Source organism: Apium graveolens, chromosome 11, assembly GCF_009905375.1.
Source record: "Apium graveolens cultivar Ventura chromosome 11, ASM990537v1, whole genome shotgun sequence".
NCBI lineage: Eukaryota > Viridiplantae > Streptophyta > Magnoliopsida > Apiales > Apiaceae > Apium > Apium graveolens.
In genome coordinates, this window is record NC_133657.1 from 103,163,094 (window position 1) to 103,184,401 (window position 21,308).

At 37.5% G+C, this 21,308-nt stretch overlaps 1 non-coding gene across 1 annotated transcript; it reads right to left on the bottom strand.

Annotated features, from left to right (window-relative positions):
• Positions 1 to 7,090: 7,090 nt before the first annotated feature.
• LOC141699094 (small nucleolar RNA R71) lies at positions 7,091 to 7,197 on the bottom strand. The gene has a single exon (XR_012565581.1). It is a non-coding gene; the product is annotated as a small nucleolar RNA R71 (small nucleolar RNA).
• Positions 7,198 to 21,308: the final 14,111 nt, after the last annotated feature.

A 21,308-nucleotide genomic window follows, 5' to 3' on the forward strand; every position in this document is an offset into this window, starting at 1 on the left:
ACCGTGAACCAGTTACGAGAATTTATTACGAAAATGAATAAGCGACCGAGTGAACGCGTAAACGAATAAATAAACGTATCGAATCAAACTAACTAAAATAGATAACTATGGTAAGAAACTAACCATGGATAAGGTACCAAATAGTAACCTAAACTAGATAGCATGATGACCTACAAGCTAGTAATAGTAAACCTAGCATCTAAACTAGATAGATTAGCTTGCAAAATTAGGAAGCTAGCCAAGATATGCATAGATTTACTAGTAATAGGTTATATACTAAATCATATCTCCAAAATCTTCCAAGAGGAGCCTTCAAGAAGCAACAAAAAAATATCTCTCTCCCCCCATTCTTCTCCATTCGGCTTCATCAAGAAAAGCCAAGAAATCAATTTCAAAACCCCTACTTCTAGCCATGGAAAAACTCCACCATTAATTCCAAAACTTCATACATCCTAAACTAAGGTAAGATAAATTTTTGAGCTCATTTTATTAAGGTTTTATGGGTGAAATAAATTCAAAACAAGTGATAATGAATAGTATGAATAGTAACTTTTCTTTGGTTTCTTGATTTTAATGGTTGATTTAGGTTCCATAAACCCAACCAAGCATCCCCAAGACTCCACCATCATCTAGAACACATCTCAAGATTTCAAGAAAGGTATAAATCTTTGACCAATCTTTATTTAAGGTTTAAGTTTCAAGAACCTTTGAAATCCGAGTTATAAACTTAGTTTTAGTGGTTGATTTGTTGTAATCTTGATGTTTAGTTAATTAGTTCTAAGGTTGATGATTTTTGCCTCAATAACATGATGTTCTTGAGAGGATTTAGTGTTGGGATGATTATTTGATGATTGTTGATGGTGGTATAATGATTTAAGACGGAAACAAAACTCGGATCGTAATCGTAACCTCTATAAAACGAATAAAACACAACATAAAGTTTCTGAAGAAGTTCCAGAATGTATAAACTATAGTTTTTTGAAAGGTAACATTTGATTATGATAGAAAATTTTATTAGGATTGTTTAGGCACTTTAATCTCTTGATTCCGATTTACAGATCAAAAGTTATGACCATTTTAGTAAAAGTGATTTATGCGACAAAAAATGCTACGAATTATGAATTTTGAGAATAGAAATGATTGACTTAAAAATATTCAAAGATCATGAAATTTTTATAGAGAGTAATAAATATAGTTTATTAACTTCTATAAAAATTTCAAGTGAAAATAAGGATTTTTTAATTTTATAAAAATATCGGAACCGAAACCGCACGATTAGAAAACCATTAGAAATCATAAGCGGAGCCGATGATGGAAATGTAAACGGACATAAAGGGTTTCGAAAAGAAAGCGACCGTGACATGAATGAGTAATAATAAGAGTAAAATGAGTTGCGAGAATTATTAATAAGTAGCGTGTACGAGTCGCCATAAATAAGAACGGGATCTAACGAAACGATATATGTTTATGATTATAGATTTCCGAGCGAACCCTAGAGCATCCTCCACCTCAAAGTACCCAGGAAAGTTTACGAACCCAACTCCATATACTGTTGTGTTGTAAAAGGATTGTCTTACTATCTTTTGCATAAATTCCATGCTTCCCATGATACTAAGTATTTGAGTTTTCGCGTAAATAGCGATTGTGTTATGACGTATATTTGTTGTAAAATATTTTAACAGCGCCATGAGCGTGATGTATGATTATAAGACCGAGATTCGGTCGGAGATTTAAAATGAAAACCCGGGAATCATTCTGGAGATGTATTGGATGATTAAAGTCCGTACTTGTTTTATTTCAAGAGACTTGATGTTCACTTGCGAAATATTAAAATACCTCGAATTTAGTTAAAACAATTCCAAAGATCGTATTCCCTCAACAATATTTTATTATTTGAATCTTGAATATTATTTTAGTTATTAATTTAAAATAGGAGAATTGTTCTCCAATAATTATTTATTTCAAACTCGATTAAGTATATTATTAAGGATTACTTTAACTATTCCAACATAAATTAGTTGAGGAACATTATTTCAAAAATTCATTTAAAATATATAATTAATCGAGGTTTAATTATTTGATAATTATCATTTAATTTTTAAATATCTTTAAATGATTTACTATGATTTAAAAATCATAAAACCTAATTTAAAATACTTTCTAAACTTCAGAAAATCATTCGAATAATTTCAAATCGTCGAAGAATATTATCTCGACCTATTTTAAATATTTTGAATATATTTTCAAAAGAAACTCCCCCTCATTTATTTTCTATTGACAACGGTCAACTCACATTATCTTAGTACTTCCCCCGAAAATTCTCGGAAGAACATATATATATATATATATATATATATATATATATATACTAGCAACATGAGTTGTGCCTATCAATAAGCTAAATGCTTTGGGAACTCGAGGAGTACAAGTTCTTGGGATATGATAAGATATCTTAAAGGACAAGGGAGGGGTAGAGATCCAGTACTTCGTGTATTGGGGAGACTGCCAGTACCGTGGGATACGAAGGTGGCGTCCTTCTACTAGTTTAAAAGGTTACTATTTCCGTAGTATGACTGATCATCGTATGCGGTGGCTCCAGTGAATATCCTAAATTCTTCCAATTGGAATTATGATGCAACACCGTAACCCAAGCCTAGGTGTTGGGTTTACCATTAAAGTATTCGCAGGATAATAAGTCCACAAATGAATTATTTTCGAAAGAAGGTCTGTATCACCGAGGAAAACTATTTTTGAATAAATATATCTATCATATGTGGAATTATACTTGAGTTTATCATACAATCATTTCATACTGTACATTATTATGCTGGGCATTATAGCTCACACTAATTTTCTTAAATTAACACAACACAACAGTGAATCAAGATGCCTATCATGAAACTCACAGCCAGGAAATGGGTAGGAAATGGTCAGCTGTTCCGTAGGATGTTTGGTGCAGTACCACAAGTAGACCGAATAAGCTAGATTGGCTTTCAGTTATTTTTAGTCCGACTTATTTACAAGTATGACTTATGTAAGATAATAAATAAGAAACGTATATTTGGCCAACGGTCTAACCTTACGTAAAGCTTATTTCCGCGGTAAGACTTAATCACTTCTAGGATTGTAATAATTATCACTTCTGGATTGATATAACCTAGTAATGAATGGTTCGTTTCCAAGACAATAACCTGTAAGTGTGTGTGTGTATATAAGTGTGGGGTCGTAAAGGTGTGAGTATTTATATATTGTGGTAGGAGATAAGTGTTATACAGGATTCAAGATGGCATGGCTTCCTAGATCCCTGACCCCGGATTTTTGGGGCGCTGCAGAAATGGTATCAGAGCCTTAGGTTATCAAATCTTGGAAATGAGAGAATATAAAATACGTAGACAAAAGGATAATAATAATCAAATAGAACTCAATTCGAGTTCACCGTCGGGCTACATGGGTAGTATTGAAAGTTTTACCCTCAAGGGAATTCCGACTATAAGTTAGTAACACCTTGCCTATTATGTCAGGTACCAGTGGAGCCTATGGGGAAGGTTGACCCTGTTGATGATGTTATGGCCCCTGAGCGTGACCCTACTCCCGAGCCAGAGGACCCACCTATTGATGACTCAGATGATGAGCCTATTGAAGATCCCCCGAAGGAGGAGACTAACTTCCCTACCCCATAGCTGATGATGTCGAGATGCCCTAGGGCGATGGCGTAGAATGGGCAGACATAGAGATGTACCCTCTCCCGACCGTTCACTCTCCTACACCTCACACAAGGATGCTGAGCCCTTTGCCCTATACTGATGAGGATGAGGATGACGAGATGGATGCACAGACCTATGAGGTTCATGAAATATCCTCTAGTAACCCAGACTCACCTCTACCACCCCTAGAGGTCATACATGTAGCAGTGCATGACTGGATAGTGGCTCAGCTTAACACTCAGATCACCGCGGCATCTGCCCGCATTGTAGAGCTACGACAGGCGCTCACCGCCGGGAGAGCCATCAGGCTAGGATACATAGGGGACTTTAGAGTTGCTTCCCCGGCCATAGCTCGCAGGGAGAATGATGGGATTGAGCTCCGTACCCGAGTACATATGAGGATGACAGTGATGGGAGGATACATCCCGGTAGTTGATTCAGAGCTGATGTTGGAAGGAGCGATGAGGAGGGTTCGAGACCTCATGCGCATGAACAGTGACTGAGAGGCCAGTGACTGCTTATAGATCTTGTAAAAGGGCTGGATGACTTGTCACCAATTTTGTTAGGATAGCTAGTAGTAGATAGCATTCCTAGCCCTTCAGGGTACCCGGTGTATGTGTTTGTATTTCAGTATTCAGGAACAAGTAGTTGATATATTATATTCAGGACCATGTATGAACTCGGATGGCTGTTTTGTCCCCAAAATATAATCTGGGAGACCCTATGATATATATCTAGCAGTTATTAAGAAATTGATATCCATATTATTGCACTTGTTAAAGACATGCTAGATAATAAATGACATGCTTACCTACGAATAAATTAATCCTAATGTAAAAATTTTGCAACTGTATTGACATATTTTCATTATCAGAACAATGCCACCCCGTATTACACCACAACCACATATTTCCCAACAGACTGATGCCACTACCTTTAGGGCATTCAAATCCCTCAAACCCCCAGAGTTTCTAGGATCTACCGACCCCGTTGAGGCACGGGTCTGGCTCAAGGAAATAGAAAAGTCCTTCAAAATACTAGGTGTGGAAGAACGACACAAGACCATTTTTGCCTCTTACATGCTGAAGGGGGAAGCTAACTACTGGTGAGAGTCCAAATGAAACCTCGAGACTGATGTTGTGATTCCATGGGATAGATTAACCCGATTGTTCTTAGACAAATATTTCCCTAGGTTTATGGAGACTCAGATGGAGATTAAGTTTCTAGAGTTGAAATAAGATAAGATGACTGTGGTGGAGTACGAGGCCAATTTTACTGAGTTGTTGATAAGTGGCATTTTATACCAATTAGAACTTCTTGTAAAGGCTTGAATTGATGTCTTGAAATCAAGTATTTTGTGTATTTGATGCGTTTTTCTAGTGTTTTTGCATTTCAGGGTATAACTTGCGTAAATAGGGAGATTTCATCATAATAAGCCTAGGGAAGTACTTGGGATCAGTTGCGGGGAGTTGTGCGAAGAAATCAGCAAAATCAGAAGAGAAGAAGTGGAATTTTCCAGAAACTGTGCAGGCGCCCGCCTGGAGCTTGTAGGCGACCGCCTGGAGAGCAGGCGCCCGTGTGGGAATGAAGGCGGCCGCATGGGGTCATAATTTTAGAATCTGGATTTTCTAATTTGACTTTTATTGGGCTTCTGACGGTGCTGTCTCTTGTGGACTCTTATATAAGTAATCTTGGGAGACGTTTTACAACAACAAGAAACAAGCAAGGAGAAAGTAACAAGGAGAGAAGATTAAGAAGACCGTTTTAGCACGCAACAACGAAGAAAAGGAAGCATACATTATCTTGTGATTCTTTTAATTCATTGTAACAGTGGATGCTAGTTTTCTTTACTCTTTGAACCTAAATACTCTTATGACGTACTCTATTTTTATTAAGTATTTTTATTAGTTTATATCATTGTGTTATTATCATGTTTTCATATGAACCCATGGTGACGATGAGTTCTATCATGGGCTAATTGTGATCATGGGGTCGTAGCAGATTTATTATGGATTTCTTTAGTTAATTGTTTAATAACTTGGTATGTGATGATTGTATGATATCTAGCATAGGTTGTCTTTATTCGTCTTATGTGCGTCACGAACATATAAGATAGCTTGTTAATCTCTTGTGAAACGACAGTGAATCTTGAGATTTAGAACTTGCCATGCTAGTATAGGTTCATGTATTGTATGCATGATTAGTGGGTAACTCTAACCGTTTTACTTGTCCTGTGTAATCATAATGAATAACTTGCGCTTAAATCGTTACGTTGTCAAATTCTGTAGACATATAGGGTCTCAACATAATTGATGCCTATTCAACTTCTATCTTAATTGTGGATGCTTGGTAGAATGGTACTTGTGCAATAAAAGTTGGCTTTTATCAGTTTCGTGTTGTTCGATTAATATCATCACCGTTACATGCTAAGGGTAATAACAATAACTATTGATTGAAGTAGTAATGAAGTTATGATCTCATGTGTGTTTAATATTGTGAATTCAAGTGTTAATTTAAGTGTTTAATTCTCTTAGTTAATAATTAGTTAATCAACCTTAAGTGTCATTGTCTTGAGATTGAGAAGTAATCATACATTGGTGAGTAAGTGTTAATTAAATATAATTAATCAGAGTCTCTGCGGGATTGAACTAGAAATCATTCTATATTACTTGCGAACGCGTATACTTGCGTGAATTATTAGCACATGTTTTCGCCCTAACAAGTTTTTGGCGCCGCTGTCGGGGACTCGGTGTTAATTTGTTTAGTTCATGTACTTGCCATCAGTGGTCATTGGGACTCATTGATTAAGACTTGTTACTTATTATTTCCGGTTGTGTTTCAGGTACTCTAGTGGGCGTTTATGCAAACACGTTCTCGTACTCGCAAGAGGACTCTAGATACGGCTGAGGAGACAAATTCACTTCTTGACATTCTGGAGAAGTTAGATTTTGAAGATTTGGATGAAGAGAGTGAAAAGAAAGAACTGGTAATCATGGGTGATCGTATAGTTCCAGCAGATCCAGCTCTTATAGACTTTTCTCGGCCTAAAATTGATGACATTCAGTCAAACATCATTCATCCGGCTATTGAGGCCAATAATTTTAAAATCAAGCAGGGCACTATTCAGATGGTGCAGAATTCTGTTTCTTTCGGAGGTGCTGCAACTGAAGATCCCAACATGCATATCAGGAATTTTGTAGAGATTTACAGTACTTTCAAATATAATGGTGTTAACTGGTGAGGCTATCAAGCTGAGACTTTTCCCATTCTCTTTGAGGGATAAAGCTAAGGATTGGTTACATTCTTTACTAGCTGGGTCCATCACTACTTGGGAAGATCTTGCGCAAAAGTTTCTGGTAAAGTTCTATACAATGGCCAAGACTGCAGCTATGAGGAGTGCTTTTACTCAGTTTGCGCAACAACCAATAGAATCTATGTGCGAAGCTTGGGAGCGCTATAAGGAGATGTTGAGAAAGTGTCCACATCATGGTATGCCTGACTGGATGTGATCAATGGGTTCTACAATGGTTTGGGGGCCCAATCTCGGCCCATGCCTGATGCAGCTTCTGGAGGCGCCTTGTGGGCCAAAAGCTATACTGAGGCCTATAATCTCATTAAAACTATGGCTGCAAACGAGTATCAAATCCCAACTCAAAGGATGATTCCTGGGAAGGTAGCAGGTATTCTGGAAGTTGATGCAGCTATAGTTATTGTAGCGCAGCTCCAAGCGCTGTCTATAGAGGTCGATTCTTTAGCCAACTATGGAGTCAATCTGATAGCTATTGTCTGTGAGCTTTGTGCAGGCTCTCATGCTACGGATCAGTGTTCTCTTGTTAATGAATCTATTCAGTATGTGAACAATTATCTGCGACCGCAGCTGTAATAACCCCAAAATTTTGGACTTTTTGTAACCCTTATGAATAGTGATTTTGCTGATTATGCTGAATAAGAAAACTTTTCATACCACACTTTGTAGGGGTTCTTTTATTGTTATTCTGAGATCTTATTAGTATTCTATATGGTATATAAGTGTATGTAAAGATCGTCAGAATCCAAATTCGAACACTTTGATTTTTCCCGAAAATCCACCAGATACCGAAAGAATTGATTATAAGGTAACAGGAAAAAAAGGATTTAAATTCAAGGATTATAAGAGAGGATCATAAAAGGAATATAATGTATTGAGAAAGGTTATGCGAACCCAAGTAATAAGATCCCGGGTATGATCCCTCAAACGATAAACGAAAATGAAAGTTAAGCGAACCGTATAACAGATCAGCGATCATTATCCAAGTAATTAGGAGTTAATCAAAGAGGTTAGTGATGATGACATAAGAGGATGACATAAGCATGACACAATGGGAAGGAATTGTTGGTTGATTATAAGCAACACAAATTTTACCATGGTAAAAGGTTAATTAACAACAAAAACAAAGCAACCAAGCAAACACATTCATTTCTCTTCACCCCATCTCCTTGCTCACGGTTTTTTGAAGAAAAACAAGAAGAAAAATTTCCAAACCCAAGCTCCACTCAATCATAATTCATGAGGTTTGTTTATTTGGATCCTATATTTCATAACTAAGAAGAGCAAGTAGTTTGAGGGGTTGAATCAAAGGTTTTCTATCTCAAACAAATCATTTTAGTTTATGGTGAATAGTAACTTTCAAGAAAAAATTTTGATTCTTGATTTTATTTTTAAGGTCAAGGTAGCTTAAGAATAGATAAAGGCTTCCATGGGCATTCCAAGGATCTTTCATGGATTAAAAGCTTCAAGGAAGGTATAAAACTTCAAACCCTAGTTTTACTTTGAATATTTAGGAGTGGTTTTGATTAATATAGTTCATGAGAAGCATGATGCTTGTGTGTTTAAAGTTTGGTTGGGTTTGTAGCAATTTGGATGATTGAATCTTGTTTATAGTTACTGAAACTTAAGTATAAGCTTTTAGTTCATGATTGTGAGTAGTATAAATTGGAAATCTTGAGATGTTGGGGCTGTTGTAGTAGAGTATGGATGGAGTTTGGTTGTAGTAATGATTGTGGGATTGATTGTGGATTGATTTGGAGTTGTACAAATTTGGTAATCGCGTAAACATAGCCGTCGTAATGCCCGATTTACCTTAGACTGCTTTTGTTCTCAACATCAGGACCCGTGAACTCACTTTTACGTTTTGACCATTGCCATGATTAGATAGTTCATGTTACGAGCTTCGTTTTGATATGTGGTTCGCTTAAATCCGATGTACGGTTTAGGAGAAACGACCGTTTTAAGTAACGGCGTTTCGCGACCGAACCATTACCCCTCGCCTTACTTTGAAACCTTGGTTAAGGCCCATAAATGACTAATAAATATGAAACAATTATGTAAAGTGGATTAGGCACTTGGTAGGGTATTCGCGAAAGCGTCGCCTTAAAATTCGTAATGGTTAATTTATTAAAAATGGTGGAGCCGAGGGTACTCGAACGACTTATGTGATTTGTTAAGCGTAGAAATGACCATAAGCAAACGTTAGGGTTCAATTGGTTAAAGTCTAGTTTCTTAAGCGACCGTGGCTTAATTCCGGCTTATGTTATTGTTCATAGGTTACCGGACCCACTCTAAGCTTAAGTCTACCCCGGAGCACTCAGGCAAGTTTTCTACCTGTTATACTGTTGTTGTGATGTATATATGTATATACATTATCTTGTGATAAGTGCATGATTGTTATTAGCAAATCTTGCGATATATTGGAGCATGCTGATATGGTATATATGCATGTCTGTTTCGTAATCTTGATATCTAATTGTTGATTCAATTGCTTATCAGTTGCATAATACCTATGCTAGAGATAAGCAGTAGTTGTGTATACCCTTAGTATAGGGGACCCAACGGTGAACATATTTTCTAAACCGGGAGACGATGTTCCAGAGTATATTATATATATATATATTTATATATATAAATAGTTTTCAAAACTATTATTCAAATAAGGTTTATTCGATAACTTTATTTCACTTAATGAATATTATTTTGAATATTCATTCGAGGACTTATGACTCCGCTTATTTTATTTAATGAATATTGTTTTGAATATTCATTCGAGGACTTATGACTCCGCTTATTTTATTAAATAATATTCTTTATTTTATTAAAGAATAATGTTTCGATAATCAAACTTATTTTCGATTATTCAAATAAAGATCGTACTTTTGTATAAGTATATCTTTGGTTATTTATTATTCATTTCAAGTATGAGTTTTAAAACTTCTACTTCAATTATTTTTATAAAGATTATTCTTTATGGGAATATTATTTAAATAATAATATTCAGATATTTTCTAATACATTGGGACTGATTTATTTTATTAAATCAGCATTACTCCAAACATTCTTAAAATGTTTTCGAGTCTTCAAAATGATTTTTAAAGGTTAGGGCGGATCCCGAAACTCATTTTTTTTTATATATTTAAGATCTTCCTTTCGAAGGGGATTTAAATACTCGCTCAAAACCTGAGGGATCCGGCTCTGTGGTGTATTTTATATTCACAACAAGGTTGTTGTTTTGATAAAAGAGTTTTTGATTACTTACCCAACACTCGGGAAGTAAAATTCTTGGAACAAGTTAATCCATTAACAGGCACCGCCTGGGAAATATCGGTGAGTTTTCCTTTCCAACTAGATACGACTTCTTGGTGGAGCCGTATCAACAAGTTTCTACTTGGGGAAAGGGGGGACGAGCTTTACGTTTCAGAGTCATGGATTTCATCTGAACTAGGAGTGGCGTAAGTGGTCGAGTGGCGCCGGCCCAGCCTTATTATATTGGCCCAAATGGCCTGGAAGTTCCGCTAAGACGGTCCATTCCTTAGGAGTCCAGGGTTCGGTTGACAAGTAAATCCGACTGTTCTCCTCTACATGTAAAAAATGGTGGGGTTGCACTACTGCGACTGATCATCTTGAGTGGTCTTCCTGGCGCGGTAAACTCCCGTAATGAGTTCATCATCCAATTGGATATTTCTGCAACACTACCCAGAGCACTTCGATAGAAAGGCTACGGTTGGGCGATTGTTGAGTGTTGGCAGGGTCGAGTTTTCAAAATGATGTTTTCATCAAATGAAGTATCTCGTAACTTCATTTCATTTTGAGGATATTTTAAAGATTGAATCTATTCAAGTCTTTTCTTGTAGTCTCATCTATATGATGAACTTTTGAAACTGATAATACCTTGAACGGTGGTAGTTCAAGTAGTATCCGGAAAAGATATAAGTATATTAGAGTATCTTGTAACTTCATCTTTTCAACTTATATCTGGTTAATGATTATCTTATGCATAACAAAGATTTTCACAAAAACGTTGAGATAAGGTTAGATATATGAGATCACCTTGCAACGATATTTTTATACAGTTATCAACTGGAACTCTGTGTATATTATGCATGGAAGAGGACTTCCAAGATTTTGAAAAGTATATATACATATATACTGAATATTTTGCGACTTGGTCGCGATAAGATATCAAACTTGGTTCATTTTTTTTACTTGACCAAGACTTTCATGAGTACTATGAGAATGCTCATATATTGTTAATCATTATACATATTATTTCGGTGAGCTTGTTGCTCACCCTTGCTTTCTTCTTTCATCACACAACATCAGATAGACAAGATGAACAGGACCAAGCTCCCAATTCGCGAGCGGATAGGAAACGTTCCGCAGTTTCCATAGGCGTTGATGTCGCTGTAGCTGAGGTAGGAACTACCAATAGGCTATGCTTTCAACTTTTGATGTACCAGACTTATGTATCTTTATCAATTGTAATAATGGCAAAGAAATGTAAATTTATTCAGAAACCCTTTTAAGGTGTAATGGCATATAATTGTGGAATAAAATAACTCGTGTTATTTTTGGATATTCATCTCTGAGACTATAACTTATGGTGTGTGTGTTTATTGTGGGGTCACAGTACAGAGTAGTTGATTGTTTATTAAGATTGGGTGTTATTAAGGGAAATGGAACTCTTGGCTATAGTTTTTAGTTTCGAAAAATTTTGATCTTATCTACTTGGGACAAAGATGACAGTGGTCACTGATCACGCTGCCATTCGCTATCTGGTCTCAAAATAGGATTCGAAGCCTAGACTTATTCGTTGGGTGCTCTTGCTACAAGAATTTGAGTTAGAGATCAAGGATCGAAAAGGTACTGAAAATCAAGTAACTGACCATCTCTCTAGATTGGAGAATCCCGATTCTACTTTGCATGATAAGACATTGATCAACGAATCTTTTTCGAATGAGCAGTTGTTCACAGTTCAGGAGGAAGAGCCATGGTTCGTAGACATTGCGAACTATCTTGTCAGCAATATAATGCCTCCTAATATGAATGCGGCTTAAAAAAAGAAGTTTCTACATGAGGCGAAGTGGTACATGTGGGATGAACCATATTTGTTTACACAAAGAGCTAACCAGATCATCATGAGATGTATCCCATTCTATGAGACGGAGGGGATATTACGAGAATGTCATTCCACAATTTATGATGGATATTATGGTGGTGATGTGACATCATCTCATATTCTTCAAGTAGGGTTTTTCTGGCACACGTTGTTTAAGGATGCACATCAGTTCGTTTTAAGGTGTGATCGTTGCCAAAGAGTTGGGAATCTTACTAGAAAGGATGAGATGCCTTTAAATGTGATGCTTGAAATTGAGGTCTTCGATGTTTGGGGAATCGATTTCATGGGACCATTTATCTCGTCCTGCAATAATCAGTACATCTTGCTGGTAGTCGATTATGTCTCGAAATGGGTAGAAGTCAAGGCTCTACCGAGGAATGATGCAAAGGTAGTGTTGAGTTTTCTTCATAAGCAGATATTCACAAGATTTGGAATGCCACGAGTTAACATAAGTAATGAAGGGTCACATTTCTGTAATCGTAAGTTCACTTCTATGATTCAACGCTACAATGTGAATCATCACATCGCTACTGCCTATCATCCGTAAACTAATGGTCAAGCTGAAGTGTCTAATAGAGAGATCAAGTGCATTCTAGAGAAAGTTGTTTGTCCGTCAAGGAAAGATTGGTCTTTGAAGCTCGATGAAGCTGTTTGTGCTTATAGAACATCATATAAGACTCCACTTGGGATGTCCCCGTTTCAACTTGTCTATGGTAAGGGATGTGATTTACCTGAGAAGCTTGAGCATAAGGCTTATTGGGCATTGAAGAAGTTAAACCTTGATCTAGATGCAGCTGGGAAGAAGCGAATGCTTCAGTTAAATGAACTTGATGAATTTCGACTTCAAGTGTCCGAAAACAACAAAATGTACAAGGAAAAAGTAAAAAGGTGGCACGACAGGAGGCTATCTCCTAAGTCATTCGTGCTGGGGCAAAAAGTTCTTCTATTCAACTCTCGTCTCTGACTTTTTCCTGGAAAGTTGAAATCAAGGTGGTCTGGACCATTTATCGTCAAAACTGTGTTTCCGCATGGAGTGGTGGAGATTTTTGAGAATGATCTGGGCCAAGCATTCAAAGTAAATGGTCAGAGATTGAAGCACTATTATGGGGATACGACAAACCGGGAAGTGGTTAGTGCCGTTTTATTGTCAACTTGATCGAACTACTCTACGTCAAGCTAATGACGTAAAAGAAGGCTTCTTGGGAGGCAACCCAAGATATGAGACCATAAAAACCCTTGGAATTTAGTACTCTATCCAAAAACCCAAAAAAATCAGAAAAAGGTGGCTGAATTTTTTTTTTCCAGGGACCTTGCAGGCGCCCGCCTACAGGTTTCAGGCGACGGCTTGCTGGCAGGCGCCTGCCTGCTGGTTCCAGGTGACCGCCTGCGGACCTGAGTTTTGAAAATTCGGTTTTTTCAGCTTAAAAAAACATAAAAAACACAAAAACACAACCACAGCACTACAAACCCCATTACCCATGATTTTCTTCCGACAAATTAGCCACAACCCCACTCCTAATCTAATTCTAACCTTAATCCTACCTTATATATACACACAACCTCTCCATATACCTCCAATACACTTTCAACTTACAAACCATTTATTACACACAAACCACAACTCTACAACTCTTATTCTCAGTTTCAATGGCACCAAAGAGATCTCGAACTGTCGATAGCAGCATCACCATTCCGACTGCTGATTCTTCAAAGGGTACTGCTGCGAGGCCCCGATTGGTTGATAGGGCTGCTGAGGAGGAGTATGCTAGGCTTCTGACTAAACCGATTCTGAAGGAGAGGGGATTTTTGCCATCGGGGAGGGATGGTGAGTTATTGCCGATGATTGCAGAGAAGGGTTGGATTACGTTTTATGAGTCACCTGAGGCGGTCCCGATGAGTGTGCTTCGCGAGTTCTATGCGAACGCCAATGCCGACAAGAATGGGTATTCTGTTGTTCGTGGGGTTATTATTGATTATCAACCCGAGGTGATTTGCCGTGTTATTGGGCAGCGACAAAGGAAGCCCCAGGAGGAGAATTGGAATGAGAAGACCCCTGAGGATTTTGACTCAGATTTGATTATTGCTACTCTCTGTCAGCTGGGCATGGTGTAGAAGTTTAAGACGGGATCTAACGAGTATCGTTCTTTTACGGCTGTTGTGATGAACATGTATGCCCATGCATTGAATACCTTTATTTGTGCTAATGTTTTGCCTTCTTCGCATGCACATGAGGTTATAGTTGAGAGAGCCAGGTTGTTGTGGGGGATTTAGAATGAAGAGTATTATGTGGGCCTTGGTGAGTTCATCTACCAAGGGATTTTGAAGTTTTTGAGGGGGAGGACGCATTACAACATCCTTTATGCCTCTATTATTATGAAGTTGTGCAAGGCAGTTGGAGTCCACTGGCCTTCTTATGAGCAGCTGCAGATGCTAGCCGCTCCTATTGATTCATCGACGCTGAATGCGATGCTGAAGTGGACGGGTGGAGAGCCCGAGGAGCATGGTTTGGGATATCATCTCCCAGGAGGACATCCAGCAGCTGGTGCTACGATGGCTAGGCCCAATCAGGCTCATGGTGAGGCAGGTTCTTCTAGAGCCCAGGGAGGTGATGGTTCAGGGATGGCTGATGTCCAGTACAAGAGGCTTTCCAGGAGGATGGATGTGATGTATGAGTCGCAGAGTAGGTTTGCACAAGAGCTCACCCTAGCACTTGGGACTGCTTTCAGAGGCCTTGGAGCTGACATCCAGTCACCCGTCTTTGGTGAGGACTCTGCTTATCCGCCTCCTGACACTCCACCCTCTGAGGGTGATGATGATGATGATTTCTCTGAGTAGGTATACCCTGTGTTCCTTTCTATTACCTTCACTGGGGACAGTGAAAATTTTAAGATTGGGGGTGGTAGTTAAGGAACATATTTGTGTGTGTTATATAGTTGCATACTAATGATAGTTTAGTTCATATAGTTGCATATTTTTTGCTATATAGTTTTTTTTTATTTTATAGCTTTATTTATCATGTCATATAGCTCATGCATATACCATGATCCCTTTGTGTTGCTTTACCGATTGATATGTGATATTGATACGAGTGTAGTGATAGCGTTAGAATGATGTTGAATCTTGTTAGGTTGGCATGCATGCTAGAAACACTTGTAATTTTACTAAGTCTTAGAGTATGCTTAAGGACTAGATTGTTGTCATGGTTTGATGGTTTTTGAGGTTAATCTATTTCTTATTCTTAGAATGTATGATAGGCTCTTAATGATAGAAGGCATGAAAAGATAAAATTGGAGTAAAAATTGGAATTCATTGCTAGTTATGGCTAGGCGTCAAATGGCTAGTAGCCGGCTCGTATTGTATGCGAGTAGTCTAGGGTTGAGCAAGATGGAGCAAAATGCACTTGCTCAAAAATTGAAAAAAGAAGAAGAAAAAGCATAGATAAAAAGAAAAAAAAAAGAAAAAAAATATGGTTTAATGCATAATTGATCATGAGTGAGCTCTTTGGTATTCGATTTATTAAGTTCTTAGGGGACTTTGTGCCTAGTGATCTAAGACTTTTATAGTATGGGATTCGCTAACCTAACGATCGCTAAATGGATGCCATTGCATAAGTCTTTTGTGGACCTCACTCATTGCACGATCAAATAAGCATTTGTTTATTGTATTGAATAAAAGCATGATTCCATAATAAGCTTCAGTGATCTTGAAGTGTTATAAGTCTTTTTATGTCTAGAATATATTCTTCGTATAATCTTGTGATTGCCTTGAGGATAATTAAGTTATGATAATTGATCTAGTTTCGAAGCATATCTGTTAAGCATTCGCACACACCACGTTTATAGTTGTATGTTAGCTTATGTGATTTGATTGATCTTTATTCGCCTAATTGCATTTGTTGAGATGTCATGTGTTGGTTGGTTTAGTCATTGCGATGGGGATCAATGCATTTCATGTAGTTTGCATTCATGCATGTTTTTTATTTTGCTTTTGAGTCTATGATGCTTGAGGACAAGCATCGATTTAAGTTTGGGGGTGTGATAAGTGGCATTTTATACCACTTATAACGTCTTGTAAAGGCTTGAATTGATGTCTTGAAATCAAGTATATTGTGTATTTGATGCATTTTTCTAGTGTTTTTGTATTTCAGGGTATAACTTGAGTAACTAGGGAGATTTCATCATAATAAGCCTAGGGAAGTACTTGGGATCAATTACGCGGAGTTGTGCGAAGAAATCAGCAAAAGCAGAAGAGAAAAAGTGGAATTTTCCAGAAACTGTGCAGGCGCCCGCCTGGAGCTTGCAGGCGACCGCCTGGAGAGCAGACGACCGCGTGGGAATGGAGGCGGCCTCCTGGGGTCATAATTTTAGAATTTGGATTTTCTAATTTTACTTCTATTGGGCTTCTAACAGCGCTGTCTCTTGTGGACTCTTATATAAGTAATCTTGGGAGATGTTTCACAACAAGCAACAAACAAGGAGCAAGTAACAAGGAGAGAAGATTAAGAAGTCCGTTTTAGCATGCAACAATGAAGAAGAGGAAGCATACGTTATCTTTTGTATTCTTTTAATTCGTTGTAACAGTGGATGCTAGTTTTCTTTACTCTTTGAACCGTAATACTCTTGTGACGTACTCTATTTTTATTAAGTATTTTTATTAGTTTAGATCGTTGTGTTATTATCATGTTTTCATATGAACCCATGGTGATGATGAGTTCTATCATGGGCTAATCGTGATCATGGGGTCGTAGCGGATTTATTAATGATTTCTTTAGTTAATTGTTTAATAACTTGGTATGTGATGATTGTATGATATCTAGCATAGGTTGTGCTTATTCGTCTTATATGCATCGCGAACATATAAGATAGCTTGTTAATCTCTTGTGAAGCGATAGTGAATCTTGAGATTTAGAATTTCCATGCTAGCATAGGCTCATGTATTGTATGCATGATTAGTGGGTAACTCTAACCGTTTTACTTGCCCTGTGTAATCATAATAAATAACTTGCGCTTAAATCGTTATGTTATCAAATTCTGTAGACATATAGGGTCTCAACATAATTGATGCCTATTCAACTTCTATCTTAATTGTGGATGTTTGGTAGAATGGTACTTGTGCAACGAAAGTTGGCTTTTATTAGTTTCGTGTTGTTCGATTAATATCATCACCATTACATGCTAAGGGTAATAACAATAACTATTGATTGAAGTAGTAATGAACTTATGATCTCATGTGTGTTTAAGATTGTGAATTAAAGTGTTAATTTAAGTGTTTAATTCTCATATTTAATAATTAGTTAATCAACCTTAAGTGTTATTGTCTTGACATTGAGAAGTAATCATACATTGGTGAGTAAGTGTTAATTAAATATAATTAATAAGAGTCTCTGTGGGAACGAACTAGAAATCTTTCTATATTACCTGTGAACGCGTATACTTGCGTGCATTATTAGCGCGTGTTTTCGCCCTAATAGTTGTCACGATTCTTACCGGAATTTGTGAATACCGAAGAGAAGAAAGCATGAAGGTTTTAGCTTGGTCTGAAATAGTGGATCCAGAACCTAGTAGCATTACTAAAACTGACATATTATGCCACCTTAGTACATAAAGCCTCGATTGTTGAAGCAGGTAGTGAACAAAGTTTGAAAGAGAAGGAAAATAGGAAAAAAAAGATAGGAAGTCAAGGAGGAGGAGGAACCAGGAACAGGAGCCTTCCAAGCAGGTTTATTAAGGGAGTTGTGTCCCAACCAGCGAGAGGCCTCGGATATAGAAAGGCCCTAAGTGAGAGCGTTGGCCAAGGCGACGGACAATCTAGGGCAACATTTCACAGCCAACCTCGTGCCCCAATACCGGATTGTCAGACATGCGGAAAAAGATACCTTGGAACATGCACCCAGGCGAGAGCCCCTCTGAAATGCTATTGGTGCGACCAAACCGGACACCTTGACAACAACTGAACCCGACTTAATGTGGCGTGTTTCCAATGTGGGAAGGTAGGGCACATGAGGAAGGATTTCCCGACATTAAGGCCCCCAGCCTCGGGGATGAGCAGAGCTGCATCCAACCGCCCCCAGCCTCTAGGACTTTGAACATGACCATTCAGGATGCTGTCCGGAACACTGGTGTGATAGCAGGTAACCTTTTGTTAAATTTCGAACGTGCAAATGTTTTATTCGATTCCGGAGCGACCAGGTCTTTTATATCTCAAGATTTTGCTAAGAAGTTAAAACTTAAGGCCATACCCTTACGTGAGGTATTACAAGTGGAAATAGCAAACCGAGAAATTATTCTTGTAAATTAAGTACACCCTAAATGCAAGTTAAAATTAGAACGGAAAGTCTTTAAGGTTAACTTAATCCCATTTGTGTAGGAGAATTTGATATAATCCTAGAAATGGACCGGTTATCCAGTACTGGAGCGCAGATAGATTGTGAGCAAAAGAAGGTAAAAATAAGAGTGCAGAATGGAAAGGAAATAGTGTTCAAAGGTCAACGACAGACCCAAAAATTTCTGACCATGCTTCAGGCGAAGAGATTGTTAAAGAAAGGTAATAAAGCCTACTTGGCTTATGTGATGGATACTAAGAAGGAAGTTCCCAACATACAGGACATACACGTAGTAAATGAATTCGAGGATGTGTTTCCAGAGAACTTACCAGGATTGCCACCCGACATAGAAATAGAATTTGTTATAGAACTAGCAACAGGGACGGCAACAGTGTCCAAGTCCCCTTATAGGCTAGCCCCAGTTGAGATGAAGGAACTAGCTTCTCAACTGCAGGAGTTATTAGATAACGGGATGATAAGACCCAGTGTGACATCGTGGGAGCACCAGTACTGTTCGTAAAGAAAAATGATGGTACTATGAGATTATGCATGGACTACCGGGAGTTGTATAGGCTGACTATCAAGAATAGGTACCCTCTCCCTAGGATTGATGACCTATTCGACCAGCTCAAGGGTGTTGTGCACTTTTCCAAAATAGATTTAAGAACAGGATATCACCAGTTGAAAATCAAACCTGAGGATATACCAAAGACTACCTTTCACACTAGGTATGTACATTATGAGTTCTTAGTCATGTCTTTTGGGCTAACAATTGCACCCGCAACCTTTATGGATTTGATGAACAAAGTGTTCAAGAAGTACCTAGATATATGTGTGATAGTATTCATAGATGATATTCTAATCTACTCAAGGACAGAGCAAGAACATGTAGAGCATTTGAAGATAGTCTTAGAAATCTTGAGAAGTGAGAAATTATATGCCAAGTTCTCGAAGTGCGAATTTTGGTTAAAGGAAGTTCAGTTCTTAGAGCATATAGTAAGTAACAAATGAGTTTTAGTCGACCCCGCCAACATAGAGGCGGTATCCAATTGGGAAAGACCGACTACCCCAATCGAGGTTATGAGTTTTATAGGTTTAGTAGGATATTACCGGAGATTTGTGCAAGACTTTTCCAAGATAGCCGACCCATTGACTAGACTTACCCGAAAAACTGAAAAGTTCTTGTGGACAGAGAAATGTGAGAAAAGCTTTCAGGAACTAAAAAGGAGGTCGGTGTCAGCGCCAGTGCTCGGTCTTCCCGTTTGAAAGGAAGAGTTTGTGATATACAGCGATGACTCGCACAAGGGACTAGGATGTGTGCTTATGAGCACGGAAAGGTTATTGCGTATGCCTCTGGGCAGTTGAAGGAATATGAGATCAGATACCCAACCTACGATCTAGAATTAGCAGCCATAGTGTTTGCCCTAAAAATTTGGAGGCACTACTTGTCCTGTAAGAAATGCGAGATATACAAAGACCATAAGAGCCTCAAGTAAATTTTTACTCAAAAAGAATTAAACATGAGACATAGGAGATGGTTAGAGCTGATCAATGACTACGACTGTGAAATTTTGTATCACCCGGGTAAAGCCAATGTGGTGGCTGGCACCCTCAAAAGAAAGGAGAGACTCAAAATGATAATGACATCTGAGGAGTTAGTTAAGGAATTTGAAAAGATGGAGATTGATGTGAGAATAGCCGGTAAAGGATCAGAAGGATTATTCGAGATTAAGCTAGTGTCGGAACTGACTGAAAAGATACGAGTGTATCAGGAAAAGAAGATGAATGAAGAAAGAGAAACATTGACTGGTGAGGAAGTCAGATGCGAGAAATATGAGAAAGGGATCATGAGGTATGCATCCCGGATTTGGATTTCAAATATGCAAGAACTAAAAGATGAGCTGTTACACGAAGGGCATACCTCCAGATATTTTTTAACGACCGAGAAATTACGCTTGTATTATATTATAATAATGATAAATTATGTGTATTATTATGTGATTAAATGTGTTAAGTCATTAAACCCTAACTGCTATGTGTTATGTGTTGGCTGTTTTGATCCAAACGTGTTTTGGATATTTATTGAACGTTTTATCGTCAGTTATATATTTTATATCAAAACCCGTACAGCTCAAAACTATGTTTTAAAAGCCCATATTTCAAACAAAATCATTGGCCCTATTTTATTTAAAATGCCCTATACCATATCGTTATTCTGAACCCCTAGACGTTTTACAAATTAACCTATTTCGCGAAAAACGACTTTTCCGGACCCCTTCGGGTACCAAAAACCCCACAAAAATTACATTTTTATTTTTATATGATCATGAAATTATCATATATCATTTTTCTTTGTATTTTTGTAATATTCACAATTTTTGGGAATTTTTAGCATTTATTTAGTATTTATTGGATATTTAAAAATTCAATATTAATACCCAAAAATTATAAAAATTGGGGTCAAATATTTTTATTAGGAGTATAATTAGACCCTTAATTTTACTTAGGGGTATTATTTTCATAAATATAAAAACCTGATTTACTATTAATTTTTCAGTTAATTATAATTAAAAATCAGAAAAAAATAAAAAGAAAATTAGAAAGGGAATTAGGGTTAGGGTTTGTGAAGAACAGAGCAGGAGGATCAAAGCTGATTTTCATCGTGATTCCGGAGTCCAAATCGTTAGTGTAAGTACTCATTTTGAAGCTTATGATCTGTGGTTTTCGATTATGTAATTATTTTTGATGTTTGATTGATTGAATTGAAATTTGTATTTTCGGGTTTAATTTCTTGAATTCGGGTTTGCAGTTCTGTTAATTGTTTGATGATTCTGTTAGCATAGACGTTTAGAT